The sequence below is a fragment of the Bufo bufo genome, chromosome 9 (assembly GCF_905171765.1).
Source record: "Bufo bufo chromosome 9, aBufBuf1.1, whole genome shotgun sequence".
Classification (NCBI taxonomy): domain Eukaryota; kingdom Metazoa; phylum Chordata; class Amphibia; order Anura; family Bufonidae; genus Bufo; species Bufo bufo.
Genome location: NC_053397.1, coordinates 53,321,475 through 53,336,861, shown reverse-complemented (window position 1 = coordinate 53,336,861; position 15,387 = coordinate 53,321,475). Strand labels below are relative to the sequence as shown.

General features: G+C 45.3%; 1 long non-coding RNA gene across 1 annotated transcript; it reads right to left on the bottom strand.

Moving 5' to 3' along the window:
• Window positions 1-3,670: 3,670 nt before the first annotated feature.
• On the bottom strand, window positions 3,671-14,990 carry LOC120978885. The gene is made up of 3 exons (XR_005774202.1): window positions 14,855-14,990; window positions 7,628-7,633; window positions 3,671-3,849 (listed from the first exon to the last, which is right to left on the bottom strand). It is a non-coding gene; the product is annotated as an uncharacterized LOC120978885 (long non-coding RNA).
• Window positions 14,991-15,387: the final 397 nt, after the last annotated feature.

Genomic DNA, 15,387 nt, shown 5'->3' with positions numbered 1-15,387 from the left:
TGACCTGACTGCGTACAGCGTCAGGTCATAGTGCGCGCTGTACGCAGTCAGGCTGGAGGAGACCAGGGAGGAAGTGGAGCCGGAGGGGTAAATAAGTGCTTCTCTCCACCGCCACCGCCTCTCTCTTGCATACTAGAGGGGGCCCATTCATACTAGTGAGCGCTTCTGGATGTGTTCACTATTTTGATACTAGTGAGCGTGTCCAGGAGCGCTCACTAGTATGAATGGGCCCCCTTACACGCCGGGCCCCTGTGCAGCTGAACCGGCTGCACAGGCGATGTATCTGCCCCTGGAAAGAATGATGTTACAGGAGTCTAGGCGGGAGATGCTGATTTGTGGCATGTGGTTGATCGAGCACCAATGTGCTCGGGTGTTCGGGTGCTCGGGTCAAACACCTCGGGATGCTCGGGTGCTCTACCGAGAACCTGAGCACAATGGAAATCAATGGGAGAACCCGAGCATTAAACCAGGCACCCCCTGCTCTGAAGAGGGGAGGGTGTCTGGTTCATAGGAAATGGTCAGAAATTGATGGAAACACTACCTAGATGGTTGGGGAACACCATGGGGGGGATGTCTGGATGCATCTTGGACTCCCAGGTCGCTGCTGGGAATGATGTTGTCCGAGTAATACGCCACTTTTACAGACTGACAATAATACGCACAAAACCGAAGATAAAATTGATTTTAGAGGAAAAATTGTTGGGAAACATTCTTTCCTGTATATTTACTTGTATATAAAGTGCAAGTGCAGCCAAAAAAGGAAGAGGCACTCTGATACTACCTGTATATCACATAGTGGAGGGCCTCATTCACATTGTGGTACAATTGTTCAGGTAGTGGGACTCCTACACTCATAAAGCCTATGCACTAAGTGAAAGGGCTTCCAAAAATTACAAGGAACCGGCACTCAAATACACCCTTTATTACACATAAAGGAGGGCATCATACACCCTTGAAAAATGATGATTGATGGTCTGCTGGTGACCCTCAAAAACATTAGCAGCAAGGGCCTGCTGGTGACCCTCTAAAACATTACGGGCGAGAGCCTGCTGCTGAGCTGACCATCTAAAACATTAGGGGTGAGGGTCTGCTGCAGAGCTGACTCTCTAAAACATTAGGGGCGAGTGCCTGCTGCTGATCTGAGCATCAAAATAATTATGGGCGTGTGCCTGCTGCTGAGCTGACCATTGAAAAAATTATGGGCGAGTGCCTGCTGGTGAGCTGACCCTCAAAAACATTGTATGCGAGGGCCTGATGGTGAACTGACACTCTAAAATATTGTAGGTGAAGGCCTGCTGGTGAGCTGACCCTGTAAAACATTATATGTGAGGGCCTGCAGGTGAGCTGACCGTCTAAAAGATTGTAGGTGAGGGCCTGCTGTTAAGCTGACCCTCTAAAACATTACATGTGAGGGCCTGCAGGTGAGCTATCCCTCAAAAAGATTGTAGGTGAGGGTCTGCTGGTGAGCTGACCCTCTAAAACATTATATGCAAGGTCTTGCAGGTGAGCTGACCCTCTACAACATTAGGAGCGAGGGCAGACTAATAAGCATGTTGATATGATTGAAGAGGAGGAGGACGAGAAAAGGAAGATTGAATCATATACCCTTTTTTGTGGTGGAAGGGGTGCATGGGAATACAGTGTATTCAGTACATTATAAAAAATACATTTAAAGTGCCTTTATGTCAAGCCGCTTTCCTCTGGTGGAGTAGAGAAGTCAGGGGCAATCCAGGCCTTGTTCATTTTTTTAAGAGTCAACCTGTCAGCATTTTCAGTTGACAGGCGGATGCGCTTAGCAGTTATTATGCCCCCAGCAGCACTAACTACTAACACTAAGACCAGCACCAGCAAGGCGTAGAGCACCAGTTCGTGCCACGTGTCCAGCTTGGACACCCAGTAGTTGTAAGGCACAGAGGGATCATTAAGGACGCTGACACAGTCTGCTACGTACTCCTTCTCCATCTTCCAAAATTTTTCCATCCTTGTGACACTAGGCCGCGCATCAGGGTGAGGGTGCTGGAAACTGTCCCAGGCTTTGGAGAGTGTTGTCCTGCCTCTGTTGGAACTGCTGTGTGTTCCCCTCCCCTCCCCTCCTCGGTTGCCCAAAGAACTACGTACTCTGCCGGCAGCATTTTCAGCTGGAAATTTTTGGAGCAATTTTTCCACAAGAACCTTCTGGTATTTCACCATTTTGCTCATCCTCTCCACCACAGGAATGAGAGATGAGAAGTTCTCTTTGTATCGGGGGTCAAAAAGGGTGAACAACCAGTAATCGGTGTTGTCCAAAATGCGTAAAACGCGTGGGTCACGGGAAAGGCAGCCTAACATAAAGTCAGCCATGTGTGCCAGAGTCCCAACAGGCAAGACTTTGCTGTCGTCATCAGGGGGATGACTCTCAATCTCCTCATCCTCTTCCTCCTCTTCTGCCCATCCACACTGAACAGATGGGATTAAACTTCCATGGGTACTACCCTTTGCAGCGGAGGCAACCGTCTCCTTCTCCTCCTCCTCCTCATCATCATCATTCAATTTGCGTTGAGAAGACGAACGGAGGGTGGTCTGGCTATCACTCTGTGTAATGTCTTAATAAACCGCTGAACCACTAAGTTGAAGACGTGGGCTAGGCATGGGATGTGTGTAAGCTTGCCAAACTCCAAAGCCGCCACCAAGTTACGGACATTATCAGACGCAACCATGCCTGGTTCTAGGTTGAGTGGCGAGAGCCACAGCTCAGTCTGGTCTCTTATTCCCTGCCACCAGTGGCGTAACTACCAGGGAAGCAGGGGAAGCAGCTGCTTCGGGGCCCGGGCTGACAAGGGGCCCGGAGCAGTAGTAAACAGTCAGACTGGCCACACCCCCCTCTACACTCACTTCACTGCTTCTTTAGAACGTCCTCAGGGCAGAGCAGGGAGCTAAGCCCCGCCCATCAGCACGGACCATTAATAGAGGAGCCTGGCTGCTTAATAGTGCAGCCAGGGCTCAGTACAGTGTGCTACAGGGAGATCCTGTCTCCCCTCCCTCTCCTAACTATTAGTACAGCCCAGCTTCTGCTACAGAGACTGCTCTGTAGTCGGCAGTAACAGGAGGGAGAGGGGAGACAGGAAGTGCTGCTGCAGAAAGAAGAGCCTGTGCCTGTCACTATCAGGAGCCCATACATTCCAGGCTTATCCCTGCCAACCCTAGCTGTCCTGTATCTCATGTAGCCCCCCCCCCCCAGCTGCATTCATCTGCTGTCCTTTGCCCCCCCCCCCCCAGCTGCATTCATCTGCTGTCCTTTGCCCCCCCAGCTGCATTCATCTGCTGTCCTTTCAGAAGCCCCCCCCCCCCCAGTCCTGGGCCCCCTACTTATCTGATGCCCTGCCCTCGAGGCCCCCTATCCATCTGATGCCACACTCCTCTGAGCCCCATGTGCAGCTTGGGGAAACCAGTATGAGGCCAGAATGGGGACTGGAAGATCACGGAGCGGCGGGGAGAGCAGGCGAGTATGGTTTTTTCAACAACTGTACAATGCACCGCTAGTTCACATCACATTTTTGTCCCACATTTAAGGCTGGGTTCACATCACGTTTTTCCCATCCGTTTAATATATACAAAAAATGTATCCGGATGCCTCATACTGATGCCATGACAGTGACATCCGTTCACCATAGAGTTTCATTGCAAAAAAAAAAAAAGTATCCATTTTTTTTACCGGATTGTGCAGGATACAAGAACGTGGAGTACTGCATTTTTGTATCGTGTACGTCATAGTCCAGTAAAAACACATGTATGTTAAAGAATCAAATGCCACTGTATGACGCCTGCTTGCCCGTCTAAAAATTTGCTGTGGGGCCCAGTCATTTCTAGCTACTCCGCTGGTTATATATCACTGAATAATTATCCTACTAAAACTTAACTTTTATATCATTAACAATTAAAATAAGTCCCACAAATAAAGTGTTTAGATAGCTGCATATATAAGATAAGATAGGCTTATGCACAATTAGACATAGGGTATATATAAACATAAGGAGTACGATTTTGGACTAGATAGTCCCCACTCACGGTTTGATGAATTTTCTGTTGTGGAGATGTACCGTGCCACAGCAGAGTATACGTGTTTGTGGTAGAAGGGTCCACAGGAACAAAATGGTGGATATTCACTGCAGATGTCATAGAAAAGTGATGTAGTCACCGGCTCTCCTTATGCAGGACAGGTAGGTAGCTGGGAGAACTGATGTCCCTAGCCAACTAGTGAGGCCCTGCCTAAAAGCAGAGAGGTCTCCCGCCTATATGCGGGAGAATCACCCCCAAGGGAGCGACCCCACTTATCGATGGCTATCCCTGTTATCCTGGCCCTGAAAAATATTCTCCCAGTGTCAGCACAGCCAAAAGAGAGTAAGTATGTTATCCCAACGCGTTTCCTCAGATAAAAAATATAAATATCACCGGATTCATCAGGGGATGTCAAAGTAGAGATACACAGATGGATCAATGGCACAGTCACCGTTAGCTCGATAGCTCTCTGTGGATGGTGTCCAACTGAATAATGCAGTCCAGAGTGGTGTCTGGAACTGCTCCCCTATATATACCCATTCCAATTATTATAATAGGTTTAAAGTTAAATACCTCATGGTTGAAGGTATGCGGCGTGCGTTCCACCACCGCCAATATCGAAACCGGAAGTGCGTCATTAGTATAGGCGCCGACCGCTATCATTGGCTGTTGGTGGAACGCAAGCCGAATCCCCTTGATACAGGATGGTACGCATTGAAAACCGGAAGTCGGCATGATGCGCCGGAAGTGACGTAAATGAACACTGGAACGCATGAAATGTGCGTTCCACAGCGGTCCAATGGTAGAGATGCGCCAAACTTGGTAAAATTTTTGAGTAATACTGTAGAGCGCATAATAATAATAATATTACAATATACATGCGAGGGCATTACCAAAGTCATCCATAGGCATATCATTATACCTTAAGATTGTTACTAGTAAAGATCAGATATAGTTAATCTGTCTATTATAATAGGGCAAGTACAGAGGATTTTAAAGGTTGGATTAAAAGTAGGGACGAACAAGTGGAGACAAAAAAGGGGGACATTCTATTGTTTATACTAAAACTAATGATTTGTCCTACCAACTGATACTAGTACCACTTGAGTATAGATACTGGAATAAAAGACCTATCCCGGTCTAATATTATCATTTGCTTGGTCCGAATTTAATCATTTAGATTAGAGGCAACAGGTTTTCCTGAGATATATATATGTCCAAAAAGGTCCAGTAAATTAACAAGATAATCATAAGGGGGGGGGGGGGGGGGGTAAACCCTATTAGGTAATGTGTCGTTAACACTGGATAACTGGATAAACCAGACAAAACAAACTACCATATAGTCGAACACATTTGAATGAAACAACCAAAAGACAAAATTTCATTCAGCCCTAGTGGGCTCACCGTTTTCAATCGGTAGGTCCACTCTGACTTTTTTTGTAAGATGTTCTTATTGAGGTCGCCTCCTCTTGGGGATGGGCGAATCACCTCGATGACACAGAATTTTAGACATTTGGGGTTACCATCATGGAGATCATGAATATGTCTAGAGAGGGTGGTGTCTCTCTTATGTTTAATGTCTCCTAGATGGTCTCCAATTCTTCTTCTAAATTCTCGCTTCGTCTTACCGACGTACAGAAGTTGACACAAGCATGTGTGAGAGTCAAGATTTTAACTTCTCCTGTAGTACACATTTGTCTCCACTAGATGTCAAATGTCAATTAGGAGCCTCATGTACATTCTCTTTGTTCTAAGATCAATTAGTGAAAGAAAGGAGGAGTTAAGTTGCTATTTTTCAAATGTGCCAATCAACTCAGGAATAAAGTTAGTAAACTACTCCCTTTTTGTCACAGAGCCAATAAACTTGCATCTAGGACCACCCATTTGTCTACCTCATGTTGCCTATATAAGTGTATGTAACTGTAATAAAGGATGAGATATTTTCCATGATACCAGCCTGCATTGGTCTCATTAGGGAAAGCTGTATGAGCTCATACTTATAATTCTAACTGATTTGGAGCCACACAAAAGAAGAAGTTGTGTCGTAGATTTTGCGACGACAAAATTGGCGCCCGAACAGGGACCGACGGCTTGCATAACTTCCGATTCAAACGCCAGGAGAGGACTTGCGTAAAACCATCAGACGAGGCATAAACTGCAGTAAGGTAAGAAGCTTTTATTCTTACAACCTCCTCTGAGTCTTTTGCCCAAGTGTTTTCTCAAGAGTTGAATTGGTGTTATTGCGATATAAGGGTTCAAATTATAGCTGATCTGTCCGTTAAAAAGAACCTGTTGAAATATTCCTTCTTTGTGTGGTGGAACATGCTGAAACTAAACTGAAGTTGTTACACAGCTGAGCCGGATATCCTGTGACGTAGATTTAATTCCCAGTCAAGGTTCTGACGAGAACCTTGGGAAAAGGATTAATACCAATTGTCTCATAGGCAATTGGAAGTTATTAAGATTTTGTATCCCGGTGAATTGACGAGGGGTCTTCACTTTGAGAGATTGTGGGGTCAATACTATTATTTCATTTGAGCTGTGTGCAACTGCGCTTAAGTTTGTGGGTTCGGTGGCGATTACTTATAGTAATTGGATTCCGTTTGAGCTTTGTGCAACTACGCTTAAGTTTGCGGGTTTGATAAGTAGCAATTGTTAGAGCTTTGTGCAACTACAATAATGGGAAATTCGAATGTAGCAGGACAGAGTGAAAAAAGGTTAACAGCGGCTCAGTTGATGAGAGAAAGAGAAGGAAAAGTTTCAGTAACTAAGTTAAAATCGTTCATGCAGGCAATTGGTATGCATGAAACTGGAAGATTAAATGAAAGCTTATGGAAAAATATATTACAAGAAAAGAAAGGGTGGCTGAGAGATAATAGGCTGGTGCAAGCAGAGTTATGGTGGAAGTTGTCTGCAGATGTGACTGATGGAAAATTGAAAGAAATTGAGAAGAATGGTCAATATTGGTATAGTAAGATGGAGGATTTGGGTGTGGTAAGTAACAAAGAACAGAACAGTTTGCCATGCGGCATCCCTTCCCCCGCCACCTCTGTTGTAAGTAATCCTGGGTCTTGTGGTCCAACAAACAATGCTATTGCTTCTTGTGTTAGTTCCTCCTCTACACCAGGTGCTGGAATGTGCTTATCAGCACCACACACTGTGCCTTCTGCTCCCTCAAGCCTTTCCCAACCCCCTAAAACTCTTTCCATAGAGCAGCAACCGCCTCCTTATGGGGGATGGATGTGTGTGTGCAATCACAGGAATGCTGAGACAAATAGCATATGTGTTGTCTGTGGATTTCAAAGACAGGACATAATTCCTAACACTGGATTATATCCAGTGATGTCTGCCAATAACCCTTCCCAATTGTATGTCCCATCAGTTAAAAATGTACCTGCAGTGATTGCCCCTATGATGCCTACTAGAAATATTCCAGACCAGTCTACTCAATCTAGGAATGCACCCATAAGTCCGATTTCAGACTTGAGTGGATTTCTATCACAGGAAAGTATAGGGTATCCAGCATCATTTTTGGATATGCGAAACCTGATGCACCCAGTTTCCCCTGTTATATCATCTACGCCAAATCCACCTCGACCTAATCTATCCTATCGTACGCCCAGGTACCTTAACCCTGGAGCTGCTCCTCTCAGGGGTCCAAATGACATCCCTGATGAGCCTGTGTATCGCCCTTGGTCCCCTAGTGAGATGCTGGCCATGATGAGTAGAATCCCCAATCCAGAGGACTTACCCATGCCGTTCTGTAGAGAGTTAGCGAAGATACGGAAAGCTTTCTCATGTTGCTGGAGGGATTTAGAAGATTTAGTCCAGTGTAAAGCTGGTGACTCCTTCTCTCAGATTATAGCCTCTGCAGTGGGATGTTATGAGGGAGATGATACTACTTTGTTGTCCGGTGAGCGATACATAGTAAGACTCACGGAATGGGGGAGAAAGCGATTAGGTGATCAGTCTGTTACGTTGTCGGATATGCATCAGGATAAAACGGAAAGTGTGGAGAAATTCTACACTAGACTCCAGCAAAGATGGGTGGATTTGGGCTTTGAGTATACTTCAGACATGCATGAGAGAATTTTGAGTGCTGCTTTTGTGGATGGTCTTAGGGAAAGCATTCGCAAGGGTCTGGTATCAGCTAGGCCTGAATGGAGAACTATACAGCCCTCCATTTTGTTACAAGTAGCAAAGGGGGTAGAGTCTGAATTCAACAAAAGACCGAAGGCAGGTGTGGCCGCATACCAGCACTTTCCCCAAAAAGGGGGAAGGAACGCAAAGTATCGCTTAAGATGTTTTAACTGTGGCAAGGTGGGGCACTTTATGCGGGATTGCCAAACTCCTAATCCATGGGAGGAGGAAGAGGAGGAGAGAGCTCAGCCCCCTCAAATGCGACGCCCATAGGGAGTTGGCAATCCAGAGTCAAATGCTGTGCCCCTACTAAAAATTCAAACCTTAGGGCCTGCCCCAGTTGTCTCCTTGGCAATCAATGGGGGGGAGCCCATCCCCTTTTTGATTGACACTGGAGCAGCCAAAACTGTTATTCGCAGCAAACACGTAAAAAGATCCCTCATGTCTGAGGATAGTATTCCATGTGTAGGAGTAGATGGTAATGAGGTTCCTACTCCTCTAACAAAGCCAATACAAATTGCATTTGCCCCAAACCAACAAATGCTAAGTCGCCTCTTAGTCAGTGACACCGCCCCTGTTAATTTGCTAGGAGCAGATGTGTTGCAGAGAATATATGCGCAGATAACATATCTTCCTGATTGTACTGTGAAGTTACAAGGCAAACTAGGAGAAGAGGATATAGGTCTCCTAGCAGCCTGTGATTATAATCCATTCCACATGTACGTGTCTACACTCTCTGAAGAGGGCGTGTCCCTTCTGCTGCAACAATTACCTGCACATCTGTGGGCCTCCGGACCTACAGATGTTGGCCGTTTATCTGTCCCTCCAATGATGATAGAACGTAAACCTGATGCTCCTTTACCTCGGAAGGCACAATATCCCCTCAGTATACAACAAACGGATGCCATCACCAAAATAGTACGTGATTTTGTCAATAATGGGGTACTAATTGAAACCACCTCTCCATGTAACACTCCCTTGTACCCCATTAAGAAAAGGGGGGAAAAAGGTCAGCCAGTGCAGTATAGAATGGTACATGATCTTAGGGCTGTTAATGAGGCTACAGTTTTTAATACCCCTGTGGTACCAAACCCACATACATTGTTGGCACAGATTCCCCACAGCGCCACCCATTTCACTGTGGTGGATCTTGCAAATGCATTTTTCTCAGTTCCATTACATCCAGATTGCAGATATCTTTTTGCTTTCACACATGACAGGAAGCAATACACCTGGACGGTCTTAGCACAAGGTGCCCATAATTCCCCCAGTATGTACAGTACTGCCTTAGCCCAGGTTTTAGCAGATTGGCCCATTCCATCTGAAGGAGTTGTCTTACTCCAATATATAGATGACTTACTTCTTTGCTGCCCGGGAGAGGAGGTGTGTAAACAAACTTCGTTGTCTCTTCTCACCTTCCTGGCTGCAAATGGCTGTAAAGCTTCCCGCAAGAAGCTTCAATTCTGTTGTACCACTGTCACCTTTCTAGGGCACTGTATATCTGCTGGGATTAGACATCTCACCCCAGACCGTATAACTGCAGTCCAACAAATTCCTCTGCCGACTACAGTGGGGGCTCTGAGAATTTATTTGGGTTTAGTCTCATACTGTAGGCCTTGGATCAGAAATGCCTCTGCTCTTTTGCAACCCTTGTATGATTGTCTCACCTCTCTTCCGTTTTCATTGACAGATAAGGCCGTGGAGAACTTCCATACATTAAACCTAGTCATCAGTTCCACACCAGCATTGGGTCTACCGGACTACAATAAAGATTTCAGACTTTATTGCACTGAATGTCTTGGCCATGCTTCAGCTGTTCTCACACAAGCTAGGGCTGGCCAACAGCGTCCAGTGGCGTATTACTCTGCCAGACTCGATCCAGTGGCTAGAGGAGCGCCATCTTGTGTCCGTGCGGTAGTGGCTGTACAACTCATGCTTGACAAAAGCTCTGAGATTGTGCTCAATTATCCAATCACTGTTTTTGTCCCTCATGACATCTCAGCCATTCTCACACAAGTACAGCCTAAACACCTGTCCACTGCCAGACACCTTAGACTAGAATGTGCACTACTTATGCCACCAAATGTCACCATCAGAAGGTGCACAACTTTGAATCCAGCTACTCTGCTGCCTCTGGAGGGGGGAGGGAGTAGTAGTATGAGTCATCTAGCTGAATATCTTCCTGACCTGGAAGATAAACACGACTGTCTCCAATTAATGTCCCAAGAGACAGCAGGGTTTGATCACGTGGTAGATACTCCCTTAGAAAACCCAGATTTAGAGCTCTTTGTGGATGGATCGCGGTATGGTGTCCAGGGGAAGTTTTATACTGGGTATGCAGTTGTCACTCAGCACGATACAATAAAAGCGGAATCACTGCCCTCTCACATGTCTGCACAGGAAGCTGAACTTAAGGCTTTGGAAGAGGCCTGCAGGTATGCGGAGGGTAAAATTGCAAACATCTATACAGATTCCAGGTATGCTTTTGGGATCACCCATGATTATGGTCCAATTTGGAAGGCTAGAGACTTCCTTACAGCAAATGGCAAGCCAATTAAAAATGGCAAAGGGGTGAAAGCCCTAATGGACGCTCTGCTGTTGCCAACGAGGGTGGCCATTATGAAAATTAAAGGCCATTCGTCAGGAAAAACCCTTGAAGCTCGGGGAAATCATCGAGCTGATCTGGCAGCAAAAGCTGCTGCACAGAAACCCAGAGATGATCCTGTAGGGATAGCAGCAGTACAAGAGCAAATCTCCCTGCCAGTCAACTATGAAACATTAAAAACCTTACAGTCTCAAGCAACCAAAGAGGAAAAGGCAGTATGGATAGAGAAAGGAGCTGTGATGACCCCAAAAGGAACATGGCAACTTAGAGGAAAGCTGTGTTTGCCCCGTGCTTTGTTCCCAGTCACAGCCCAGGCCACTCATGGGAATACTCACCTGTCCAAAACTGCCATGACTGCTCTTGTTAATAGTCACTGGTATGCCCCAGGATTCAGTGTAACTGCAGCCAAATTCACTCAGGCTTGTATGATTTGTGCACATCACAACATAGGAAGGACAGTAAAAACACCTTTGAGGCACACTCCCAGGCCCGATTTTCCCTTCCAAAGACTGCAAATAGATTACATCCAACTACCCAAAGTGGGGACCCTAGAATACGTCTTGGTATGTGTAGATCTGTTTTCAGGGTGGCCAGAGGCCTATCCTGTGGCCAAAGCCACTGCACAAAACACAGCCAAGAAACTTCTGAATGAGATAGTTTGCCGGTATGGGGTCCCAGAGACAATTGAGAGTGACCGAGGTTCTCACTTTACAGGGGAGGTCATGCGTGAAATTATGGGAGCCCTGGGTATTGAACAAGCCTTCCATACTGCGTATCACCCACAAAGCAGCGGTAGAGTAGAGCGACTCAACGGGACAATTAAATCAAAAATACAGAAGGCCATGGCTGAACTGAATAAGCCATGGACAGAGTGTCTACCCTTGGCACTCTTCTCCATCCGGTATACACCTAACCGGAAGACAGGCCTGAGTCCATATGAAGTACTCTTTGGGAATGCCCCTAGACTAGGACTCTATTTTCCACAACAACTCCAGATGCAGCATAATAGTCTTTCAAAGTACGTTATCTGTCTTACAAACAGACTGTCTAATGTGTATTCCCAAGTTTTTGCTTCTCTTCCAGATCCAGACAGCATAGAGGCAACTCATTCTCTACAACCAGGAGATTGGGTAGTGGTGAAACGACACGTGCGGAAAGTTCTAGAACCACGATTTGAGGGTCCACATCAAGTACTGTTAACCACCGCCACTGCTGTCAAGTTGGAAGGAAAGCCTAATTGGGTCCACGCATCACACTGCAAAAAAAGTACCAGAACCTCAAGTGCTGGAATGACTGCAAGGGCCGTAATATCTTTTCATGTCTTACTGTTCATTTTATATTGTACAGGGGAAAATGCACAGTCAGATCAAATCCAAAATTCCATATTTAGAACATTATTAATACAAGGGAATCAGAATACAATTACATCTCCTACAGCTTCACCCATGATTGACAAAATGGCCTTAGAGACAGGGTTTTCAGACACAAATGTATGGCTAGAATGGATCCGCTATACGGTTCTTTCCCAGAAGCGATCCAACTGCATAGCATGTGCTGCAGCTCGACCTCATTTGGGTACGGTACCTTTCCCTTTGAGTGAGGTTACCGATCCTGAGGGTTTCAAGTGCATCCTTAAGATGTACACTGAAACCATTCCCAGTAATGACACCTCCCGCTGCAGGACATTAGAATTACTCTATCCTATTGTTCATGATAAAGATCATATGGGTTTCGGTATAACTCCATACCCTGGAAATTATACCTGTTTCAATCGTAACGGTACAGGCAAAGACATTGGTGTTTTCCCTCCAGGATATTGTTCCTATAACATCTATCTAAATGAGACAAGTAGTGACTCTGATGCTTACCCTGACAAATGGTTTGTCCACCAAGGTTATCAACATGCGGATATCTGGTGGTTGTGTGGAGACCTGAAGCTCCGACCCAGGATACGAATGGAATGGATTGGCCAATGTACCTTGATTAAGGTGCTGATGCCATTTGTTCTATTTTCGACTCTTGAGTGGGAGCAAGTCAGTACGCAAGCCAATGTCCGGTCACGGCAAAGGAGGTCACTCCCTACAGCTTTTGATTCTCATGTATACATAGATGCTATAGGAGTCCCTAGAGGAGTTCCTGATGAATTCAAGGCTAGAAACCAGATAGCTGCTGGTTTCGAATCAATACTTCCAATAATTGGCGTAAATAAAAATGTAGGATGGATTAACTATTTGTATTATAATCAACAGAGATTCGTAAATTATACCCGAGATGCAGTAAAAGGAATATCGGAACAACTGAGCTCTTCATCGGTGATGGCGTTACAGAATCGACTGGCCCTCGACATGATCCTAGCGGAAAAAGGAGGCGTCTGCAAGATGATCGGAAGTACCTGCTGCACCTTCATTCCGAACAACACTGCCCCTGACGGAAGCATCACAAAGGCTTTGAATGGACTGACTTCTTTATCGAATGAACTAGAGGAAAACTCTGGAATCAACAACCCCATTACTTCATGGCTAGAACAGTGGTTTGGGAACTGGTCTAATGTGTTAGCCAATATGTTAATTACACTGGTGGTAGTACTTGTGGTAGTGGCATTAATAGGGTGTTGTGTGATTCCTTGTTTTAGAAAAATTGTTTTTAAAATGTTCAACTCAACCACACCTGCAACAACCATGTACATACATTGTGAAACTGACAGACCTAAAGATTATTTGGAGAACCTCTTTGAGGAACGCGATTCCGTCCTAAAACAAATGAAATCTTGTTGATAGTTGCGGAATAAATAGAACCAGATGAAGGCAAACCCGAAAGGGAGTTGGGGGGACCTGGTGAAGCAATAAGGAAAGTCCAGCTCTTCGCCGTTTAGGGCATTGGGAGAGTACCTCACATTGCTTATTCATCTTGTATCTATTTACAGCAAAAAGGAGGGATTTGTGAGAGTCAAGATTTTAACTTCTCCTGTAGTACACATTTGTCTCCACTAGATGGCAAATGTCAATTAGGAGCCTCATGTACATTCTCTTTGTTCTAAGATCAATTAGTGAAAGAAAGGAGGAGTTAAGTTGCTATTTTTCAAATGTGCCAATCAACTCAGGAATAAAGTTAGTAAACTACTCCCTTTTTGTCACAGAGCCAATAAACTTGCATCTAGGACCACCCATTTGTCTACCTCATGTTGCCTATATAAGTGTATGTAACTGTAATAAAGGATGAGATATTTTCCATGATACCAGCCTGCATTGGTCTCATTAGGGAAAGCTGTATGAGCTCATACTTATAATTCTAACTGATTTGGAGCCACACAAAAGAAGAAGTTGTGTCGTAGATTTTGCGACGACACACAGGTATACCACCCCAGTAGTTTTGCAATTTGCAAAGTCCCTAATATTATATGTTTTATTAGTGGTATTACTGGTGAAAGTTATATAAGGACAAGCTATGCAGGAACCGCATTTGAAGGTGCCCAGAGGTTTTCTATCTAACCAGGTGTCGGGTTTTTTGACTGCTGTGTAATGACTGTGAACAAATCTGTCACCTAGTGATCTACCTCTTCTGTATGTTATGGCAGGTTTAGATGGAAGGATATCGCGAATATCTGGGTCCAATAAAAGCATATCCCAGTATTTTTGGAAGATATTTCTAACCTCTCTGTTGCAGGTTTCATATGTTCCAATTATACGAAAGATGGAGTCCGTTTCTGTCTTCTTTGGCTTAGGTGATAATCCATTCTATTTGTGTTCAAGGCCGACCTGAAAGCCCTTTGTAAGGATAATCAGGATAACCTCTTTGGTTAAACCTAGTTTTGAGGTCTTTAGACTGGCTAAAGAAATCCTTTTGTGTAGTACAGTTTCTGCGTACTCGCAGATACTGACCCTTTGGAATACCGCATTTTAGGTTTTCTGGGTGATGGCTCTCCCACCTTAACAGATTATTTGTTGCTGTTGGTTTCCTATAGGTTTTTGTGGTAATTGCGCCATTCCTCAGGGTGATGTATAAATCAAAAAAGGCAAGACCTTGATTATACACTTCCGACGTGAAGTGCATGCCTATTTCGTTTTTGTACTCCACTGGTTACCAGGGGCTCAGACCATGGGGACAGACTACAGTCGGTGTCAGCCCTGCAGCAATACATAGAATGGGCGCCTATCCTACAGCAGGGGTCATACTGTGCTGTACATACAGTATAGTGTGATGTCATGTTCACCTCTCCAAGTATATTACCCAGGAAAGCACAATTCTGCAAAAAGGACATGTTCTATCTTTTGGTGGAACGGAAGTGCGGAATGGAACCCCACGGAAGCACTGCGTAGTGCTTATGTAGTGTTCCGTTCCGTGATTCAGTTTCGCACCCTTCCGCATCTCCGGATTTGCGGACCCATTGAAGTGAATGGGTCCACATCCGTGATGCGGAATGCACACGGAAGGGTGCCCATTTATTGCTGATCCGCATATGCGGTCCGCAATACGGGAATGGCTGGCCCCTTTCACACAAACGATATGGGTTGGCTCCAGATGCGTTCAGGGTGCATTCAGTGAAACTCGCACCTTTTTTCAAGCAAGTTCAGTCAGTTTTGTCTACGATTGCGTTCAGTTTTTTCTGC